Source organism: Crinia signifera, chromosome 11, assembly GCF_055691185.1.
Source record: "Crinia signifera chromosome 11, ASM5569118v1, whole genome shotgun sequence".
Taxonomy (NCBI): Eukaryota; Metazoa; Chordata; class Amphibia; order Anura; family Myobatrachidae; genus Crinia; species Crinia signifera.
In genome coordinates, this window is record NC_139227.1 from 19803099 (window position 1) to 19812666 (window position 9568).

Below are 9568 nucleotides of genomic sequence, written 5' to 3' on the forward strand. Positions count from 1 at the left end.
GTATCTTAAAAAACAATAATTACCCAATGCACAATTATATTCAAACAATATATAATATATATATATATATATATATATATATATATATATATGTATATATATATATATATATATACAAGACAGAAGTGCTCGGTTCTATATTTTCCTCTATTTAGTATACTGTAGCTACTGTATAACATAATATTTAATAATATTTTGTGGCCCATTGAGTGTATCAGAGAATCCCTGGGGCATGTATTAATCACTTGTTACGTGATTCTTTATCCAATTACCATAGCTGTGGGCAATCCAAATCTCCATTCCAAATCCAAATATCAAATTGTTTTAATGATATTTCTGACAGTGTTTTTACAATAAATGAAAGATTTTGAGAGGGTCAGACCAAATTTGTTTACGTTTTTTGTTTGTCATATAAACAAGGACCTCCCTAGTGTGTATTTATGTTAGTGTGTATATGTCTGTATGCATATTTGTGTGTGATTGTGTATTAGTGTTTGTGTGTGTGTGTGGGGGGGGCTGCACTGCATGGGTGTGGTACGGGACTCCGAGACAGTCGGGGTCCCGACAGTCATTATCCCGACGTCGGGATCCCGACTGCCCGGAGTCAGAGAGCATGGCGAGCGCAAAAAAGCCCCTTGCTGGCTCGCTGCGCTCGCCACGCTGCGGGCACGGTGGCTCGCTATGCGAAGTAAATGTGAAGTAACAACACTGGACTTAGGTTAATTTGGAGGTAACCAATGGCAACAGATGCGAAATATATTTATTTTACAGACCACAATTCTTCAATAAATCCAGGCAGATGGCTGTTATTATTCCTAAAAAGAACACAATCAGGGGAATAACCCCAAAGTAACCTTATAGTTAACAATCAAGCATTACTTTTGTAGCACACATATTCAGTATTTCAGAATTAGATACATGGCAATATTCAGTTATTAGTTTAAGCAGTCAAGGTAATTTATTGCTGAGAAATTAGAAGTAGCTAGCTAAATGGTGTGGAATAGTATCTCAATTATGTTACAACAAACAGTTACTTTTTGTGGTTTTTTTACTGGACGTTGATAACCATTGTAGCAGTGTAATAATTATGAGCTAAACAATAGCAGTTATTAAATACACTTAAAGTCAATTATATAGTATTTGCTCTGAATTGTGGTACAGAATATGTAAATGAAAAAGGCGAGTAGTTTGCTCTTTTTAAATAATCACGGTAAGATTGCCGTGCTGCGGCACACCTTAATTACTAGAGTGTAATCTTTGTAGTTCAGTGACCATACAATAATTTCTAATTGGTCTTTAATTAAGGATCATTTTAAGTATGACACAGGGGATAGGAGTGAAGAAATAGTGACAAGAGTACCCTCTTCCAATCCCAGGATCTATGCTTGTGTATCCTTGCTCCTGAACTGAATACTCGGGGTTTAGTAGAAAAAGATAGTACTGCTGTCCTGAGGGAGAGGTTGTGAGGACTTCTGTTGGTTAATACAGCGCAGAAATGTTCTGCTCCACATTCAGGATGAGTGTCTATCAGTGCCGAAATGGTGAGACAGGTAGCGAGGATCCCTGGCCGCTGGCTGTATGCTGCTGCTCCCCACTTGCCAGCAACAGAGGTGGGGGGTGAGCGATATTTGGGCGGGTGCAGGGATTCCCAAGGATAGAGAGGGAAGATAGAATATGTGGGGATGTGTGAATCCCCTCTCCTGGTTGTGGGCTGCTGCTCCCCACTTGCCTGTGGTAGTGGTGGAGAGTGAGCGGCATGTCAGAGAGAGCCGGGATATCCCAGGATTGAGTAGGGCAGCAGATTGCGGACAGACTGCCAGGCGCGTGTCCGCAGCGCAGTGTCCTGAAAGAAACAAAAAGTTTACAGGAGAGGGAGAGCGGCACGGGCGCCGGGGGATACCTGACAATGTCAGTTGACACTGAGTCGTGCAGGTGGCCGGTGTCAGCGTGTCGGGGAAAAAAGGAGACGCAAAACGCTCTTGCTGTGTTAAGGTGCCGCAGTGAAATGCATGCCGTCAGCAGTCATCTGGTACGCGCTGCTTGAAAATATTTTGAATTAAATTAAAAGTTAAGTTTTAAACAATTTTTCAAAAGTAGTGCCCCCACAAACAGAGAGTACTTTTTTTTCTTCTTCTTCTTCTTCTTCTTCTTTTGAGTACTGTGTTTACTCTCAGGGGAGCACCTCCACCAGCTATTGTATTTATAATCAAAAGTACAGCACCCAATTGTTAATATTGTGGAAACATATATCTGCTATCTTTATCTGTCTCTATTTGTGTAAGTGACCTGTGCACCGGTACCCTCCCATAATCCCCTTCCCCTTGAAATATCAGACGATCGGTCGGAAATCGGACAAAAAATCGTTCTACTGTGTGGGGGGCCTTTAATTTGTTCTGACCTATAGGGCCTCATTCAGATCTGCGTGCATTCGCACGCAGTTCCGATGTTGCGCGCATGTGCAGGCAAATGGTGTGTGTACCCCCGGCGACCTTTTGGTTTGCCGGGTGCACGCACCCATGGCGGCGTGGGGGCGCCGGGCTGCTCCATTACCATATGGGCGTTCTCATGGTAATGAGGCAGTGACGCGGGTGTGGGGGGCGGGTAGCTGACATCAACGGATGTCAGCTGCCCGCCCATATCCACGCCAGCGTGCACGCATATGTAAGTGACTGAAAAGTCACTTATATATGCGTGCACGCTAAACATCATTCGATGGTCGGTGACCATCGAAAGATGTGGGCGGTTACTTTGAGGGGGCGAGGGGGGGGTGGGGGCGGTCGTTCGCCAGGCGGGGTTTGGTGGGCTCGCAAGGCTGTGAATTCGCAGCCTTGTGAATCAACCAGAATAAACCCCATAGTGTATACAACAGACAAGTATCTTATTGACACGACAAACGAGTCTTGTTTGTCGTTAACAATAGAAGCATAAAAAAATCTATTTAAACTTAAATAGCAGTGAAGACATAGGTATTGTTTCCCAAATGCAAAGTGTCTGCAGATAAGTTAATGGACCGAGAGTGGGGCATACACTGTATGAAAGTGATTTTTGTGGCAATTCTATGGGAATGCGAACCGTATTTATTCAAACCACGTGCTAATACACAGGGCTTCACGAGCCAATCTACGCAGCATCTGGGTTTGCGCACGCACAGCTGGTACGCAACCACACAGAGGCCACTCTGTTACATGTGGCTATAATATTTTCGACTTCCATAGTATATATAAAGGGCATTACAGTGTGTGGCATAATGTGGATGTGGCGTAATGTGTAAGTGGCATTACAGTGTGTGGCATAATGTGTAAGGGGCATTACAGTGTGTGGCATAATGTGGATGTGGCATTACAGTGTGTGTGGCGTAATGTGTGAGGGGCCGCCAAAAACTATTTTGGCTGGGGGGAGCAAAATTTATAGTTACACCACTGCCCTTGTGTATTCCACTCTTCCCTGCGTGATGCCCCAGGCCCCGCCTCCAAGTCCTCCGGCTTCTTCAATAGAGTTTGACTAGTTGCTGCGCCATCTCGTCAGCGCGCAGCCTGTACTGCCGATGCGGCGCCGAGTTTGCAAAGACTGTAACTATATCATCTTGTAATACTGACACTAAAACTGCAGTTGCCTGGACGTTACATTATCAATGTCTATACCACACACAGCCTGGCAGCCATTGATGATGATGATGATGATGATGAAGATTACCTTGTATGGCGGTGTGTGTGGTACAAATTGTGTACCACATACAGCCATACATGGTAATCATCATCAATGGCTGCCAGGCTTTGTACCGTACTGGCAGGATATATCATCAATATCAATTTCTGGTGGTACAGTGTGTATTACAATGATATGATTTCCTTCCATTCAAATCAAGGCGGTAATGTCGGCGTAACTAAATATATTCTGGGGTAAAAGGTAAAAAAGTTCCCTGACCCCTGACTTACAGTATGTACATGTAGTAAAAATAAGTTGTTTGTCGTTTTCAAGCAATTCAGACTGCAATATGAAATGACACCAGTAGGTGGTAGGGTTGCTTCACATATATGAATGATATCTGTGTAAAGATTCCCCAGTGTGTAGCAGCAGAATTACATAAGAAAGCAGGAAGAAGAAAAAGGATCCTGATTCAGACTTATTTATTTACAGTTTCTTATAGAGTTTCACCACACCTGCCTGAGTCTGAGGTGATCTTGGCCACCCAGAAGAGTGTCCAAGGTGCCAAATAGGGGTGTGGCCTCACTGCAAGGAACGTGGCCCAACAATGCTTGGAGCCTTTTCACTCCTGGGTTGATGACAGCCTCACTCCTGTCAATTGCTCAGCCCTGCAGAAAAAAATCAAGGGCACATGTGTGGCGCGTCATAATCTATATCATACCTCCCAACTTTGAAACACACGGAGGAGGGACAGATGGATGCGCGCCGGAGGCAGTGTCCCGCGGCGAGGGATGTTGGGAGTCCCCCTGTCGGCTGCTGAGCAGCGGGGAATAAACGCTGTGCGCATGCGCACAGCATCTATTCCCACAGCCAGGGGGCTGGGGGCATGGCTAGAGGCTCACAGAGCCTCTATGTCATGCCCCCATAGCGGCAAAATGGGGGGTGTGTCCTAACTAAAGGGGGCATGGCCTACAACTGCGGCTCTCCCATGAGGCCACGCCCCCGTTTTGACGCTATGGGGGCATGACCCAGAGGCTCTGTGAGCCTCTAGCCATGCCCCCAGCCCCCTGGCTGTGGGACTAGACACTGGGGCAGATGTATTAAGCCTCAACAAGAGATAAATGCAAGTGTGATAAGGAGAGATAAACGTCCAGCCAATCAGCTCCTTACTGACTTTTTTCAAACACAGCCCTTAGCATGGCAGTTAGCAGGTGATTGGCTGGACGTTTATCTATACACTATAAAAGGCTTATGCTGCTCCTCACCTCTGCTCTGCTTCTGGACTTCCCTACTATTGTAAAGCGCAACGGAATCTGCTGCGCTATATAAGAAACTGTAAATAAATAAATAAAAAATAAAATGTATGATGGCCTTCACTTGTTTTAAACAGGTTAACTGATAAGAAAGGTGTTCATCCCAGATGATGGTAATCATAAATAACCAGGGAAGTCCAGAAACAGAGCAATGTGTCCCTCCTGGAGAGGGTCATGATGGGAGGTATGTGTTGTTCTGTTATTTTGCCAGGCTGGTAACTAGTTTTGGTATAAGCATGAAAAAGGTAAATCAATCTAAATGTGCATCTATGTGTGTGTTGAAAAGTGAATGCGAGTGCAAATAATGTTTATGACTGGAAATAGTTGGGATATGGCAGCGTTAAGGCCCATACACACTGGGTGACGTTCAGCTGAAACAGCAGGTTTGAGCGGCTTTCAGCTCAAAGCCGCCCAGTGTGTGGCCCGGTGATGAACGGTGAGAGCTGCTGCTCGCTCCCGCAACATCGCCGGGAAAGCCGTTCATCTGCTGGTTATACCAGCAGACGAGCAGCTTTCAGGACGGCGTTGCATAGCGCTCCGCTATGCAACGCCGTCCTCCCCATCTCCATCGGCGCCGGCCAGAGGGAAAGCAGGTCAGTGTGTATGCACTGAGCGGCTCCCTCCCCCCCCCCCCCATCCCCCCCCAGCGATGTAAATGATCATCGCTGTCCATACACACTGGGCATAGTCACCCAATGTGTATGGACCTTTATACTATCAAAACCTTTGGATTTTAAAACGCCTCTTCTGCCTACTATAATTACTGAGGGCCAGATGTACTACGCTTGAAAAGTGATAAGTATGAGGTTGTGGACTGTGGGCATCTGGACTGGCCCCAACATGAAATGGGCAGGGAAATAATGTTGTACGTAGGGGAAACTTGACCCTAAATTCACCACTGGCCCAGGAGATTTATTTTGGTCATGCACCGAAGCAAATAATTCTTCAACTACAGCAACATTTAGCACAAGGTTGCCCACCCTTCCGGAATGGCTGTGAGGGTCCCTGAAATCAGATTAGCCTCCCGACACCCCAGTAAGGGTGCAAGTCTCCCAAAATGCCGGCAGTTTCCGGCAACCCTTTAGCGGGTGGTGTGTGGGACCAGATGACATGAGTTGCGCCATTGAATTGCACCATTGTAGCCAAGACCACCTCTACGCAATGTCTGAAATACCGGCATTGCACGGCAGCGGCGTGGCCCCCAAACATGATGTTAGGTTGGCGGCCCCGCCACCATGCTGCCGCTTTCCCATCCTATAAGTGGCCGCGCCCCCCTCTGCCTCACTGAAGAGGTGATATATATATATCCAAGAGGTAGGCAGATAGCACTCTGGAGATTATAGTACTATTGCACGGCGGCAGTTTAAACAGTATACAAAGTCAACAGAACACCAGTAGAGAGTGTCTACACTGACGAAGTCGATGACCTAGCGACGTCAGTAAGAACAAAGGAGTCCGCGGTGTAAGCAGCGCCAAGTATTAAACGGTGCCGGGCACCAAATTCATGCTGATTGTGTCTGCGGTACCCTATACCGCCTGTCTTGGTACGTGATCCTATCCCCATTCATGTTATCCTGTCTTCAAATAAACCTATCTTCTACCTGCACTATGGAGCGCCTGTTCTTATTCTGATTTTAGATCTACCTACCTGTTTGGACACAGGAGAACAGTGCTGCCAGATTAAGGATCTGAGTGCATTCAAAGAGGCACAGGAGTTGGACTCTGTTCAGAGACTCTGGGAACAATTAGTCCCAAAAATATCTTCACATATTGCGCACTGTATTTATCCAGTTTTCATATATATATATATATATATATATGTATATATATATATATATATATATATATATATATATATATATATATATATATATATATATATATATATAGCAGTGTGGATTATCCGGCACTCAAACAACCAGCGGTAGAAGCTTGCACGGGTGCCTTCACAAAACCTCAAAACTCGTTCAGGAGATGAGGTCCCGGTACTTGTGAGTTATCCGGGCTCCCGATTTTTTGATTGTATGCCTTAAGTTAAGGCATACAATCCGATGCGATGCGATACGATATCGCATCGCATCGCATCCGACCATCGGATGCGATGACCCGATTTTTCCATAGGAATCAATGTTAAAATGATTCCTATGGAAAAAGGGGTCCTTTTCATACCCCTACTATCCAAGTGGGCATGGAGTTGGATATAAACCTGTGGCGAGCGTAGCGAGCCACCGAGCCCGAAGCGTGGCGAGCGAAGCGAGCCCCGCGAGGGGACGGTATTCCGTGTCCCCTCGCGGGGCTCGCTACGCTCGCCACGCTTCGGGCTCGGTGGCTCGCTACGCTCGCCACAGGTTTATATCCAACTCCATGCCCACTTGGATAGTAGGGGTATGAAAAGGACCCCTTTTTCCCATTGAATTCCATGTTAAAATGGACTCAGTCCATTTTAACATTGATTCCTATGGAAAAATCGGGTCATCGCATCGCATCGCATCCGATGGTCGCATGCGATGCGATGCGATGTCCCGATCCGACCCGATTTTAAAATCGGACGCCCGGATAACTCACAAGTACCGAGGTCCCAATATATAATCACTGGATGCGGCACTCACGTGTCTTCATGAAATAAGACAAATGACAACTGTCTTGATCAACGTTTCGGTCCTTTTTTATTCGAACCTTCCTCAGGATACAGTGATAAATACACAATACCTTCCTTAAATACCAGTACACCCAGTGACTGAATGCACGTAATGACGCTGCTCCCAGCTGCCGCAAATTGCAGGGGAGTGTGCTTAGTACGGGTAGTCTAATGTGTCAAAAAGTGTTCACAGGTAGTAGTTGCTATAGAGCAACATCACAACCTCTGGCGCAAAAGAGCGCCCTAAACAGTATTAAACAGTATTACTTGCGTCAATGCGTGCAATCAGAAAAAATATATAACAGGCAAAAATACATAAATATATATAAAAACATACACACAACACCTGCACAAAATACACCGAAAGATATAAAAATATACACCAAAAGTAGCTAGCAATATGTCCAATATTATATTTATTATTTAATTATCATGCTCCGCTAAAATCATCAGCTCACCTAATTTCCTTAGATGGCAATTATATTGCTAAGCTCCGCTAAATCAAGTCCAATATAGTACAATAAATACAGTATTCTCAAAACACCAATAACCGGTCATTCTACAAAATGATTAAAGAGCAGGGCAATTCATAAAAAGCAATTCATAAAAAGCAAGCTAGTGATAAATTTTCATTTAATCCCCGTGGGCTGATTGTATCAAGTTGCATTATCCAAAAGCTTTCCCTTTTAAGTAAAGCAAGATTCCGATCCCCCCCACGTTTAAGGGGTGGGATACAGTCAATCATGCGATATTTCAGACTGTTTAAAGGGTGTTTGAAAGCGGCAAAGTGCCGTGCAACGGGTTGTTCACTAGACCCGCTTTCTATTGCAGATTTAATTGCTGAACGATGTGCACCCATACGCTCCTTAAACTTACACTGGGTTTTCCCAATGTAAGAGAGGCCGCAGGGGCACAATATATATATATGGATTGAAAGAAAGCAAGCTGCGGCACTCAAGGGTCTTGTAAAAAAGTCAATTGGCATTTATTTCATACACCTACACCTTGAAAACGGGGACTTGATCCCCGAAATGTCGGATTTCTGCATTTATGAAATAAATGCCAATTGACTTTTTTACAAGACCCTTGAGTGCCGCAGCTTGCTTTCTTTCAATCCATACAAATATTTTCCGGAGGGCACCGGGGCACTAACAGTCTGGGAGAGTGCCAGGCCGACCAGCCAAGTATATATATATATATATATATATATATATATATATATATATATATATATATATATATATATATATATATATCCAATTGCATAGATGCGGCACTCCAACTTTGTGCAGGTAGATTGGGGGGTGCCCGCCGCAGTACATCTGTCTCTCACAACAGGTGCGTATGTGCAGAGATTTGGGGAGGGGCGGCACTCACTTGTTAAAAAATAAAAAGTCAGCAGACCAGGGTTATCAAGGTGCATTGAACCATGTGTTCATTATCCCTTATCCAAATATCCGTTATCCAAATTATTCTGAAAGCCATAGTCTTCAAAATGTACCTACTGGGTACATCTGTAACTGACACTACTGGGGACATGATATGTAACTGGCACTACTGGGGACATGATATGTAACTGGCACTACTGGGTACATCTGTAACTGGCACTACTGGGGACATAATATGTAATTGGCACTACTGGGGACATGAGATTTAACTGGCACTACTGGGTACATCTGGAACTGGCACTACTGGGGACATAATATGTAATTGGCACTACTGGGGACATGATATGTAATTGGCACTACTGGGGACATGATATGTAACTGGCACTACTGGGGACATGAGATGTAACTGGCACTACTGGGTACATCTGTAACTGGCACTACTGGGGACATAATATTTAATTGGCACTACTGGGGACATGAGATGTAACTGGCACTACTGGGGACATGAGATGTAACTGGCACTACTGGGGACATGAGATGTAACTGGCACTACTGGGGACATGCGATGTAACTGGCACTACTGG